The sequence below is a fragment of the Rhinatrema bivittatum genome, chromosome 2 (assembly GCF_901001135.1).
Source record: "Rhinatrema bivittatum chromosome 2, aRhiBiv1.1, whole genome shotgun sequence".
Taxonomy (NCBI): Eukaryota; Metazoa; Chordata; class Amphibia; order Gymnophiona; family Rhinatrematidae; genus Rhinatrema; species Rhinatrema bivittatum.
Window position 1 is genome coordinate 809852072 of NC_042616.1, and position 14503 is coordinate 809866574.

Here is a 14503-nt window from a genome sequence, read left to right on the forward strand (position 1 = left end):
TCTCAAGATTAATCCCTTTCATAGGAGTCTCTATTTCCACCGATTGGTGAGTAATAATTTTTCTCCAGTCGATACCATTTCAAAAGTTTTTCTTGTCAGAAAGCCGTCGACAGCTGTCCAGCCTTCAAAATGGCAACGGGGTTTAAGAAATGCCCAAATTGCCTTTGCACGATGTCCATCACCGACCCGCATGTCGAGTGTATCCTGTGTTTGGGTGAGGGACATAGTGTAACAAAATGTCCACAATGTGCCGAGATGACAGCCAAAGGCAGACGGGCCCATCTGGAAAAGATGGAGCATCTCTTTCATATTCAACTACTTCTATTGACGTCGACATCGACACAATCATCATCGACAGGAGCGGCCAAAAAGTTGGTAATAAAAACCAAGCGGCATCCTGATGGAAGCGGTGATCGTCCGTCTCCAAAGCCATCTCGGACATCGATAAAATCGACCTCGGTGCTCGAGAAAAAATGCACCGAACATCGCGAAAAGCATCAGCAACGGCATCAATGGACTTCTACCCCAGATATCAGATCGATTCCAGGAGCAGCTTCGATACCCTTCGAGCCGCCACCGAAGAGGACTCGAGTAGAAGAACCATCGACGCCCTCGAGGCCTCTTAGTCCAAGGCGATTCCCACCGATATCGGTGTCAGGTACCGCGCCACCACAGGGACCTGTGGAAGAGCCAGTTCCGCCTTCTCTGCCACCCCCTATAGCTGCTCTGACCTCACCAGCTATACGGGAGGAACTGGACGGATTCATCCGCCAGGCAGTAAAGGAAGCTCTGTAAGATATTCAGCTATCAATGCCGATACCTGCACCGGCACCTATACCACCACTGGCACCAATGCCTGCACCGATGCCGACGCCGCACCTATCGCTATTCACACCGATACTCGCTAAGCTCGATGTCCTACTCGGTGCACTCCCGAAGCAACCGCTGCCATTGGGAACGAAGACACCAATTCCCGATCCTAGGGATGACAACACCTCAGAGAATTCACCGATGCCTGAGCCAATACCAGGACCGTCGAGGAATTCTCATCCGAGGCATCCGATTACTTCATCGGTTCCATTAATTTCACCATCGATGCCACCAATGAAACCATCGATACCTTTGAAGCCATTTTTCATCCCTCAATCCACTCCTCCAAGGCGTCCTTCATCGGATTCCTGGGATGATGGGGACACCGAGTCTTCATCGGAAGATGTATTATCAGACCCTTCCCCACCAGAAGAAAGGAGGAAATCACCACCTGAGGACCCCTCCTTTTCAAATTTTGTAAAAGAGATGTCAGATACCGTTCCTTTCCAATTGGTAACTGAAGAAGACACGAGACAAAAACCCTGGAGGTCCTACAATTTGTAGATCCTCCTAAAAAGATACTTGCAGTACCAATGCATGAAGTCCTCGTTGATCTCCAGCATAGACTGTGGGAGCATCCTTGTTCAATTCCACCAGTGAACAAGTGGACTGACGCCACATACCTGGTCTAGCATATACCATGATTTCAAAAACCTCAACTCCCACACCAGTCTGTAGTGGTAGAGTCTGCCCAAAAGAGATAAAAAATAATCCGCCCACACTTATCCACGCCTCCTGGCAAGGAGCAGAAATTCCTGGATGGATGGAATAAATGAGGCTTCATGGATCAATTGCTACAGGAACAAGAGAGGGAGCCATTTTAGATCTAATACTTAATGGAATACAGGATTTAGTGTGAGAGGTAACAGTGGTGGGGCCACTTGGCAACAGTGATCATAACATGATTAAATATGACTTAATGATTGGAAGAGGGACAATAAGTAAATCTACAGCTCTAGCACTAAACTTTCAAAAGGGAGACTTTGATAAAATGAGGAAAATAGAAAAACTGAAAGGTGGTTAGTGCAGTTAGTGTAACTGGGTTCAAAAAAGGTTTGGATAAGTTCTTGGAGGAGAAGTCCATTAATGGCTATTAATCAATTATACTTAGGGAATAGCCAGCCACTGCTATTAATTGCATCAGTAGCATGGGTTCTTCTTAGTGTTTGGGTAATTGCCAGGTTCTTGTGGCCTGGTTTTGGCCTCTGTTGGAAACAGGATGCTGGGCTTGATGGACCCTTGGTCTCACCCAGCATGGCAATTTCTTATGTTTTCCTATGTTTTACTCTTGGCCAAAAAATGTTCCAAGGTTCCATGCTTGTCCCCAGAATTGCATCATATCAATTATATATGACTTAATACCAGCACAATTTACGGAATCAGATGCAAGAGTTGTCTGAATCTCTGCCTCAGCAATATCAAGATTCCTTAAATAATATTATTTATAAGGGCCTAGAGGCAAGTAAACACGAAGTGCGTGCTGCCTATGACAGCTTTGAAACATCTTCCAGAATGGCTGCAACAGGAATTAGTGCCCGCAGATAGGCTTAGCTAAAGGCTTCTGACCTCAAGCCTGAGGTTCAAGAAAAATTGGCATACCTGCCTTGTACTGGAGACAGCCTTTTTGGAGAAAAGGTGCAAGATGCTATGGTGCAGCTGAAGGAACATACTGAAGCTCTGCTCCAACTCTCCGCTGTTCCGGCAGAGACGCCATCTTCTGCACGGCATACAGCCAGGAAAGACACCAGGAAATCCTATTACAGACCATGAAGATACTATCCTCCAGCACCTCATGGTAGAGCATCTAGACCAGTGGTTCTCAACCTTTCTAATGCCGTGACCCCGCAATACAGTTCCTCATGTTGCGGTGACCCCTCGCTTTGCCCTCGCCCCGCGAGGGCGGGGTGAGGGCGGGGCGAGGGTGGGGCTTTGGTCATATGGGGGCGGGGTTATGGATGGGGTTGGATTTTAGTGCATACTTATTTATTATGACATTTATAAACAGAACCACCATTCCTCATAAAACAATAAAATTAAACATAAAGTATCAGTTATAATAGTAAAACCATACTAATAAAAGAATATTTTAAAATTACTGATAAATAGAATTTCTATTAATTAAAATCATATACATTTTATAATTTCCAAAACACCTATAAAATATTTCAAAACAGCACATATATCAAATAACACACAATAATTAAAACTAATAAGGATTTTAAAAAGCCCCTGCTGTCCATACATGGGAGCTCTTGATTTCCAGTCACCCTGATAGTGTCGAGGATTAGGAGGTTATCCTCTCTCTCTCACACATACTCACATGTCCATTCTCTCTCACACATACACTGTCACATACATACACATTCATGCTCTTATACCCACCATAACCTCTCACTCTCACAGACACTGATACACTCTCAGGGTGTAAGACACTCTCTCCCCCCCCCCCCCCCCCCCCCCCCACTCACACACACTCTTACTCCCCTGGATTTTCTCATACACACTCATGCTCTCACTCTTACTGGCTCCCTCACAACCTCAGAGCCTCTCAGATAAAACTCTATGCAGCAGAAATAATGCTGAATGTTGAGAATTGTGTTATGCAGACTAATCTGGAAAATGCACTAATTTCTACATGAGTCATAATGAATCAGTCCTCAGCTGCAGGCTTCAATTGATTATCCTGGCTCCCTTAATGTTTGCCAAATACAGTTCATGTGTAACAGCAATCCTAATTCTCCACCAGATCAAGCTGATTTCACATCCCACTTCATACTTTGTCACCTCCAGCTGAGTCAAACAATTAATCTAATTACTGCCACGTGGCTATTGGGGAGGCGCTGATTGCTGCTATTGGCACTGAAGCCCATTCTGCTGCCTCCTTTGTGCAGGCCCCGTGGGTTTCCACTTCCTCCATGTTGATCTCGTACATTGTGAGATCCGCCATAGAGAAAGTGCTACTCTTGCACATTCCCAAAGATTACATGTACCAATCAGTAAAAAGTAATTTATTTTTTTTTTACATCTGCTTCCCTTTCTTATTTTTTTGCCATTTCCTTTTATATTGCCTTTTTTTCTATTTCTTTTCTCTCCACCTGTCTTCTTCCCTCAAACACACAGTCAGGTTCTCATTCTCACGTGCATTTCTCTCTCACACACACATACACACACAGGCTCTCACTGTCACATGCTCTCTCTCTCATGCAATCATTCATACACACAGTCTCTCACTGGCACAGGCTGTCTGAGTCTCACACACAAGCTCTCTCACACCCCCACATGCTGCCTTGCTCAAGCACAGGCTCTCACTCTAACATGCTGTCTCTTTCACACACACAGAGGCTCTCACATGCTGTCTCTGCAAACACACACAGTCTCTCAACTCACTCTCACACACAATCTCTCAACTCATCTCATACTCGCACACACCTCTCTCTCACCTCTGGGCCTCTTCTTTACGGGTTGCCACAGGATGGGCTCTGCAGCGGCCCTAGTCTTCCCGGCCCCGCTGCTCCTCTTCTGCACGCGGCTGAAGCACCTCTTCTACCCACGCGGCTGACGCGCCTCCTCCTTCCTGCCCGTGTGGCTCCGGCAACATTTGTCTTCCGGGGCAGGGCGGGCAGGAAGGAAGTAGGAGGAGCACCTGCAGTGGCTGATACACCTCCTTCCTGCCTGCGCGGCTCCAGCCACATACTTTACTGCGACGCGCTAGCTTTTTGGGCCATGTCTCTTCCAGTGGCGTAGCCAGAATTGATTTTTTGGGTGGGCACAAGGTTAACATGGGTGGGCTGTAGGCATGCAGGTCTACTAGTTTTTTTTACTGATAAATAATGCCAAATTATGCAGCATAGCATTCACATCTACGCCTAAGTATGAGGTTTACTTAATGATACAAACATAATTCACGGTGATTTGTGGTACTTTAGCCTTCTTATTATTACGATTTTATACACGGCTCCTACCTGTCCATAAATTTTGAGAGAGAGGTTGTGTTGCTTATATTTAAATTGCTAACATCTCAAAATATAGATATATATTTTTACCTTTGTTGTCTGATCTTTGTATTTTTCTAATCAGTTGGTCCTGGTCTCTTTTTCCCATTTTTTCCCTTATAGCTCATTTCCTAATTCCTTTTCAGTGTCTTTCTTCTATTACTGTCTTCTTCCCTTCCACACACACACACACACACACATACACGCTTTCTCTCACAGACTCCCTCTCACACACTCAAGCTGTCACTCTCATATGCTCTCCCCCCCCCCCCCCCCCCCCCACAAGCTCACATTCTCTGCAGACACACATACAAGTTCTCACTTTCTCACCCCTCCCCAGGCTTATATTCTTATGCACACACAGACGCACATCCAGGCACCCATTCTCACCCACACACATAAACCCAGACTCCCATTCTCACCCACAAACCCATGCTCCCAGTCTCACCCACACATATTCAAGCTCCCATTCTCATCCATACATATACACATTTAAGGTCCTATTCTCACCCACACATACACACATTCAAGCACCCATTCTTATCCACATATTCAAGCTTCCATTCTCACCCACCCACACAAACCCAGGCTCTCATTCTCACCCATATATACACACATTCAAGCTCCCATTCTCACCCACCCACAAACCCAGGCTCCCATTCTCAACCACACATACACACATTCGAGCTCCCATTCACCCACATATTCAAGCTTCCATTCTCACCCACATACACACCCAGGCTCCAGTTTTCACCCACACACACTCCCATTCTCATCCACACATACACGTTCAAGCACATGCACAGCTTCCGCTTTCTCCCCCAGAGCAGGAAGATCAGCTGCCTCTCCTGCTGCCACCGGACTCCTGCTATCTTCGGACGTCGGGCCGTACTGCCCGCCGAACTTCCTGTCGGGGGAGGGGGAGCGGAAGCGCAGCGCACAACGTACGCTTCCTCCCTCCCCCCCCCCCCCCAGCAGGAAGATCGGCGGGCAGTACGGCCCGACGCCCGAAGATAGCAGGAGGCCGGTGGCAGCAGGAGAGGCAGCTGATCTTCCTGCTTTGGGGGAGAAAGCGGAAGCTGTGCGCGGCGCTTCCGCTCCCCCAAACAGGAAAATCGGCGGCCGTTTGGCCCGAAGATAGCAGGAGAACGGGTGGCAGCAGGAGAGACCAGCTGATCTTCCTGCATTGGGGGGAGGAAGCGGAAGCTGCGCGCGGCGCTTCCGCTTCCCCCCCCCCCCGAACAGGAAGACCGGTTGGCCATACGGCCGCAGCAGCGCTTCCCCATGTGTGCCATGATGGCGCGCAAGGCGTGGGTTCTCTTGTTCGCTGTCGCGGGGATGGGATCCCGCGACAGCCTTGCAGTTCCGGTGCCAGTTGGGTGGGCACCTGCCCACCCGTGGCTACGCCACTGGTCTCTTCCCTTTTGGGGTTGGAGGAGGCAGGTCTCCAGCTTCGCCCCGCCTCCCCGCAGCAGCCGCGGCGCCACGGACCGGCAAAAAACCCCAACGGCCTGGTACTGGTCCGCGGACCGGTGGTTGGGGACCTGCTTTAGGTGACCCCTGTGTTTTGGTCGTTCGACCCCCGCCGGGGTCGCGACCCACAGGTTGAGAACCGCTGATCTAGACCATCCCAGAGAGGTCAATCCAGGCAACCAAGGGCTCCTAGGCCTCAGCCTCCTTCTCAGACAGGCCCAGCATCGGGATTTTGAAAACATGCCAGAGAACAGCAGCCACTCCATCAACCCGATCCCGGATGTACCAGTGGGAGATTGGATCTCCTTCTTTCTACCCACTTGGTCAAACATCACAGTGCCCAACCACTCTCCACCAAAGTCTCTTTGGGTACACAAAGAACATTCCACTCTTCTGCAAACAGAATTATCCACCCTCCTGAGAGCCAAGGCTGTGGAACCAGTTCCCCGACATCAGCAGGGCAGAGGATTCTACTCCCGCTATTTTCTCATTCCAAAGAAAACAGGAGGCCTACGTCCCATCTTAGACCTCTGAAAACTTAACAAATTTCTACAGAAAGAAAAGTTCAGGATGGTGTCCTTAGGCACCATGCTTCCCCTTCTTCAGGCAGGAGATTAGCTCTGTTCTTTGGATCTTCAAGACGCTTACGCTCACATTCCAATATTTCCCCCTCATTGCAAGTTCCTGCGCTTCCTGGTGGGTCATCAACACTTTTCAATACCGGGTACTGCCATTCGGACTTGCCTCCGCACCCCGAGTATTCACAAAGTGCTTAGCAGTGGCAGCAGCCCATCTACGCAAAGAAAGCATACATGTGTTTCCTTATCTAGACAACTGGCTCATCAAGAGCCAATCAAGACAAGGAGCTCTCCACTCTCTCAAGCACACAATCAATCTGCTTCACTCATTGGGATTTCTAATCAACTACCAAAAATCCCACCTCCTACCATCTCGCCTTCACTGTTCATCGGAGCAGAATTGACCACCATAGTATCGAAAGCCTTCCTCCCAAAAGACCATGTAGACACATTCTCCAGATTAGCGATATCTCTGCGCACAAAGAAAACAGCGACGGCCCATCATTTAATAACTCTGCTCAGCCACATGGCTTCCACAGTCCATGTCACTCCTATGGTCAGATTAGCCAAGAGATTAACGCAATGGACATTGAGATCTCAGTGGCTTCCAGCCATTCAACCACTGTCGTCTACAATTCAAATAACCCACCAGTTACGTTCATCTTTCCTCTGGTGGATGAACACGAACAACTTGCTCACAGGCCTACCTTTCCAGCAACCAGTTCCACAAGTAACCTTAACTACAGATGCATCCACCTTGGGTTGGGGAGCACATATAGGAAGTCTTCAGACTGAAGGTACTTGGACAAAACTCGAAGCAACATTTCAAATCAACTTCCTGGAGTTTCGAGATATATGTTATGCTCTCTATGCATTCAAGGACAGCCTATCACTCAAGACTGTTCTCATACAAACACAACACAGTTGCCATGTGGTACCTGAACAAACACAGGGGTATGGGCTCTTATCTCCTTTGCCAAGAAGCTGCACAAATTTGGGACTGGCCCCTGACACATTCCATGTTTCTCCGGGCCACTTATCTAGCAAGCATCCACAACGTAGTTGCACATCGCCTCAGTCGTCAGTTCCAACCCCACGAGTGGTCCTTGGATCCTTTAGTAATGACCAAGATATTCCAACGTTGGGGACAGCCAACAATGGACCTCTTTGCATCTGAGCTGAATCACAAAGTGGACAGATTATGCTCCCTGCACAAACAGAGAAACCAGTTAGCCAAGGACACCTTTGCTCGCCCCTGGAACTCAGGTCTTCTATACGCGTATCCCCCGATACCGCTAATAACCAAAACTCTAGTGAAGCTACAACAAGACAAAGGGTCAATGATACTCATAGCCCCGTATTGGCCTCGACAAGTATGCTTTCCCATACTTCTCAACCTCTCGATTAGGGAACCAATTCGCCTGGGCACAGCACCCACTCTCATAATTCAGGATCAGGGCAGGTTGCGCCACCCCAACCTTCAAACCCTATCCCTCACAGCCTGGATGTTAAAAGCATAATCCTTCAACCATTCAGTCTTTCAAGTAATGCATCTCAAGTGCTTGTAGCTTCACGAAAACCTTCCACACGAAAATCTTATCATTGTAAATGGAAGAGATTTACCACATAGGAAAGTATTGACCCCTTTTCCTGCCCCACATCATCTTTTTTGGACTATCTCTGGCACCTCTCAGACTCTGGTCTCCAGACCTCATCAGTAAGGGTACATCTGAGTGCTGTCTCAGCTTACCACAAAGAAGTAGGGGATGCCCCAATATCAGCGCAACCCCTTGTCCGTAGATTTATAAGAGGTTTAATTCAGCTTAAACCCCCGTTATGGCCACCAGTCACAGAATGGGACCTTAATGTAGTACTAGCAAGGCTCATGCATTCTCCCTTTGAGCCTATAGATTCCTGCGAAATTAAATGTCTTACATGGAAGGTTCTTTTCCTAGTGGCTGTTACATCTGCTAGAAGAGTTAGTGAATTACAAGCACTTGTCACATACTCACCCTATACAAGGTTCCTACATGACAGAGTGGTCCTACGTACTCACCCAAAATTCCTTCCCAAGGTGGTTACGGATTTCCCCTTGAATCAGTCCATAGTCTTGCCCACATTCTTCCCAAAACCTCACTCTCACCAAGGTGAGAGAGTTTTGCACACCTTAGACTGTAAACGTGCACTTGCATATTACCTAGACCACACTGCAGTCCATAGGAAATCAACCCAGCTCTTTGTTTCTTTTGACAAAAAACAAACTGGGTAAGGCAGTGGGCAAACAAACCCTTTCCAACTGGTTAGCAGATTGTATAGATTTCTGCTATGAAAAAGCAGGCCTTCCTCTCCAGGGCCAAGTAAAGGCGCACTCAATAAGAGCAATGTCAACCTCAGTAGCGCACTATCGTTCAGTTCCAATTGCTGAAATTTGTAAGGCTGCAACATGGAGCTCTCTTCACATTTTTACAGCTCATTACTGCTTGGACAAGGAAGGATGACAAGATTCAGCCTACGGACAATCTGTTTTAAAGAACTTATTCTCAGTATAATTCCAACTCCTTCCACATCCAACTGCTGTGATTTCAGGCTGCCTCATCTTTTCCAACAGTACTCCAGTTGTTGTGTTGGTTGCACAAGTTGTACGCTGTTGGTTCAAACCAAATATGAGTCACCCATATGTGAGGACTATTATCCTGCTTGTCCTGGGATAAAGCAAAATTGCTTACCTGTAGTAGGTGTTATCCCAGGACAGCAGGATGTAATCCTCACGAAACCCACCCGCCACCCCGCGGAGTTGGGTCCGACACGTTTTATTATTTTATTTTTTTGCTAACACTTGTTGCTACAAAAGAGACTGAAGGGAGACCCCTGTGGCTCAAGGGATCATGGCATGCTGGGCATGCTCAGTGGGCTCAGTGTGCCAGTCAAAAGTTTCTAGAAACTTTGACAGAAAGTTTTCCGTGATAGGGCTCCATCCAGTGATGTCACCCATATGTGAGGACTACATCCTACAGTCCTGGGATAACACCTATTACAGGTAAGCAATTTTGCTTTCTCCAAGCTGAACAGGCCTAACCTCTTCAGCCTTTCCTCATAGGGGAGCTGTTCCATCCCCTTTATCATTTTGGTTGCCCTTCTCTGTACCTTCTCCATCGCAACTATATCTTTTTTGAGATGCGGCAACCAGAATTGTACACAGTATTCAAGGTGCGGTCTCACCATGGAACGATACAGAGGCATTATGACATTTTCCGTTTTATTAACCATTCCCTTCCTAATAATTCCTAACATTCTGTTTGTTTTTTTGACTGCTGCAGCACATTGAGCTGACGATTTTAAAGTATTATCCACTATGATACCTAGATCTTTTTCCTGGGTGATAGTTCCTAATATGGAACCTAACATCGTGTAACTACAGCAAGGGTTATTTTTCCCTATATGCAACACCTTGCACTTGTCCACATTAAATTTCATCTGCCATTTGGATGCCCAATCTTCCAGTCTTGTAAGGTCCTCCTGTAATGTATCACAATCTGCTTGTGATTTAACTACTCTGAATAATTTTGTATCATCCGCAAATTTGATAACCTTATTCGTCGTATTCCTTTCCAGATCATTTATATATATATTGAAAAGCACCGGTCGAAGTACAGATCCCTGAGGCACTCCACTGTCCACCCTTTTCCACTGAGAAATTTGACCATTTAATCCTACTCTCTGTTTCCTGTCTTTTAACCAGTTTGTAATCCACGAAAGGACATCGCCTCCTAACCCATGACTTTTTAGTTTTCTTAGAAGCCTCTCATAAGGGACTTTGTCAAACGCCTTCTGAAAATCCAAATACACTACATCTACCGGTTCACCTTTATCCACATATTTATTAAACCCCTTCAAAAAATGAAGATTTGTGAGGCAAGACGTCCCTTGCATAAATCCATGTTGACTGTGTTCCATTAAATCATGTCTTTCTATATGCTCTACAATTTTGATCTTTAGAATAGTTTCCACTATTTTTCCCGGCACTGAAGTCAGGCTCACTGGTCTATAGTTACCTCCATCACCTGTAAAAGATGGCACCTGGGAAGGAAGGAAGGGCTCCAGTGAAATGGCAACATAATTCTCTAGCTCCCCACAGCTTTCTTTTCAACAAGTGTTTTTGCACCTATTTCTTTTATTTCAACCCAAAATGTGGCACCATTTATCATCAGAAATACCTAGCAGTAAAAATGATAAAGCTGATTCCAAATTTATGGCAACATCAGACATAAAAGATGAAAAACTAAGCCTCCATCTCCTCTAAAAGATAGCACCTGGGAAGGAAAGAAGGGCATACCAGTGGATCTATTATGGAGGAATATCAATGTCTCAAAACAATGCTCCAGATAAACCAGGAGACTGTGCAACAACTGAAATCTATTTTTTTTCAGACCTCATTGCTGAGTTTCTTACTTTCCAAGAATGCATTATCAAATCCAAGGAATGGCTAGACATCTTGGAGCAGTCGTCACTGCAAATTCAAGGGCAATACAAACACTACACCATGATGTCAACTATTTCTCTAATCATAACCAACACTAGGAGGTCCATATTCAGACACAGTCGGGATAACAAAGTTAGGCCAGGATTCATCAAGCTATTACATGTGATAGGAAGAGGGGCATGTTTTATGATAATAGCCTATTTATTGCAAAGTGCACTATCTTAGTGCTTCTCAAAGGTATTATGCACTAAGGGCCACAATTCCTACAGAGAGAGAGAGAGAGAACACATAGCTATAAGGCTATTATAGTAGTTAGGTATTTAAACCTCATATGAGGCCCACCTAGTTACTTGAGGTGAGATTTAGGTAGTAGTATAGGGGTTAGGAGCCACTTTGACATTCAGTGTGAGACGTACGAACAGGGCAGTACACGCTTGTGATGATTTGATGTCCTTCGGAGTGAGGAAACTCACACAAAGATGAGATTTCTACAATGTTCTCTCAACCTAGCTTGATGTTACCCAGGTAGAGAGTCCATCAAGCCAGATTGAGAGAACATTGTAGAAATCTCATCTTTGTGTGAGTTTCCTCACTCCGAAGGACATCAAATCTTCACAAGAGTGTACTGCTCTGTTTGTACGTCTCACTCTGAATTTGAAAGTGGCCCCTAACCCCTACACTACTATCTAAACCTCACCTTGAATAATTAGGTGGACCTCATATAGAGGTATAAATACCTAACTACTATAATAGCCTTATAGCTATGTGTGTTCTCTCTCTCTCTCTTTTTCTCTTTCTCTCTCTCCTTAATGTGTAATACCTTGAAAACCATCTCTGGAACTGGTATTTCCTCCAACATCCTCATTAGTAAACACGGAAGCATAATGGGGTAGATTTTCAAAGGGTTATGTGTGTAACCCCTGAAAAGCTGCCCCTGCCTGTGCTGAGCTTATCTTGCATAAGCTTGGGGGTGCACACACATATGTCCTGGGGCTGAGGGCATCTCTGACACTGTGGCTGTGCTGGAGGTTTGCGTGCCGGCAGCCTGCTGGTGTGTGCAAGTTACACCTGCCTCAGACAGGTGTAACTTTTGAAACAAAGGTAGGCAGGCAGGGGGATTAGTTAGGGCGGGGGGGGGTGGGTTAGATAGGGGAAGGTGGGGGGGAGCGGTTGAAAAGTTCCCTCCAAGGCCGCTCTGATTTCAGAGCGGCCTTGGAGGAAACGGAGGCAGCCTGCGCAGCTCGGCGCACGCAAGTTGCACAATTGTGCACCCCCTTGCATGCACCAACTCTGGATTCTATAACATGCGCGCAGCAGCGCACGCATGTTATAGAATCAGGCATAGATTTGTTTGCACCGGGTTGCGCAAACAAATCTGCGCTCGCGCGCAGGTTTTAAAATCTGCCCCTTAGTCTTTGTGCAATGGCCTTATCTTCCCTAAGAGCCCCTTTAACCCCTCGGTCTTCTAACGGTCCAACAGACTCCCTCACAGGTTTCTTGCTTTGGATATATTTTAAAAGTTTTTATTATGCGTTTTTGCCTCTATGGCCAACTTCATTTCAAATTCTCTCTTTGCCTGTCTTATCAATGTTTTACACTTCTTTGCTTTATCTTATTTTCTTCAAATGGATCCTTCTTCCAATTTTTGAAGGATTTTTTTTTGGCTAAAATAGCCTCTTTCACTTCACCTTTTAACCATGCCAGTAATTGTTTTGCCTTCCTTCCACCTTTCTTTACTAATCTTCTCCTTCCCCTATTCTCTCCATCTGTTCTTTTTCCTTTTCACTCTCCTTCCCTTTTTTCCTCACTCCATTCCTGATCCTCCTCCCTTCTTCTCCCCATCCTAAGGTCTCTTCCCTGTACTGATACTTGAAATCACATTGTTCCACCCAATAAAAATAAAATTATACATACTATTAATTATAGTCTAAACAATTTTTATAGTGAATATAAAAGATGGAATTATTTGCCAGTTTGTGTCAGAAGTTTTTATTTTTTGCCACAGGATCTGCCACAGAAAACTAGGGGACTGTGCCTTAGACTTTCTGATTCCTGTTGTCCAACATCAGGGGGTAAATGAAGGGAAGGGGGGTGTGACGGGGCGACAGCACCAACAGTGCCTAGGAATGCCAGAATTCTAAATCTATCATTGTACATTCTGCTTTATCCAGTATCCTATCCAACCCGCAAGGAGCATTCGCCTTCATTTCCATCGCACATCTATCTTACACTCACATAGACTATGTTTTGGTCTCTAGAAATCTTATGCCACTTGTACATCAGGCTAAACGGTATCCAATTACCATGTCAACCACACTGCTAAATCCATTTCTATTCAGTGGGGCGTAAGGAGTGTTAAGTCTCAGCTTGGGAGATTGACTAATGCCCTCTTAAATTGCCCTCACTTTATTAAGCATATCAAGCAGGCTATTGCAGATTGTTTTATATTCAGTAAAGCAGGAGAACTAGATTAGGGTACAGTTTGGGATGGTTATCAGTTATAGTGCCAGGATGTATAAGGAAAGGATGAAGGAATTGGATGCGCTGGAGAAAGAAATTGCTGGCCAGAACAGCCAACATATTTAGAGTAAAGATAATCATTTAATGCTTCAGTTACAGATTCTTAAGTATAAATAGAATAAAATCTTTAGCAATAAAAGCAAAAGATTGTTAGCACAGCACCTTCACTCACATAATAGAGTTAGAAATAGGTTAATAAGGATCACTGTGTATTTAAAGATGATGAGATTCTTGAGCAATTTAGACATAGGAACAGTAACTTTAAAATAAGCGCACGTGAACCCACATATGTGCTTACGTGGGTGCTGATGCACAAGTGCTAGAATTTTAAATCGGGCACACAAGTGCATGTGTATAATTTAAAATATGCCTAAGGCTCGCATGTGTGCTCCTAATATTAAGCAGTTATGTGAGGAAACTTTAATAGCATATCTGTCCAATGTATTTGTCGGTTTTTACACGCGGAAGTGAGCATATTTTAAAACGTGCATGCGTGAGGGAAATAACCAGTTTGACCACTTAGTCCACCAGTTTTCTCAGTGTATCTGTAGGTCATCCAGACCCCTCTGGTTCTTCAGCTTCCACTCCAC

At 45.7% G+C, this 14503-nt stretch overlaps 1 protein-coding gene across 3 annotated transcripts in view; it reads left to right on the plus strand.

The window, feature by feature from the left end:
• The window catches only part of ARHGAP39 (Rho GTPase activating protein 39), a 725782-nt gene that overhangs the window by 680098 nt on the left and 31181 nt on the right, over positions 1 to 14503 (plus strand). The window lies entirely within an intron of this gene.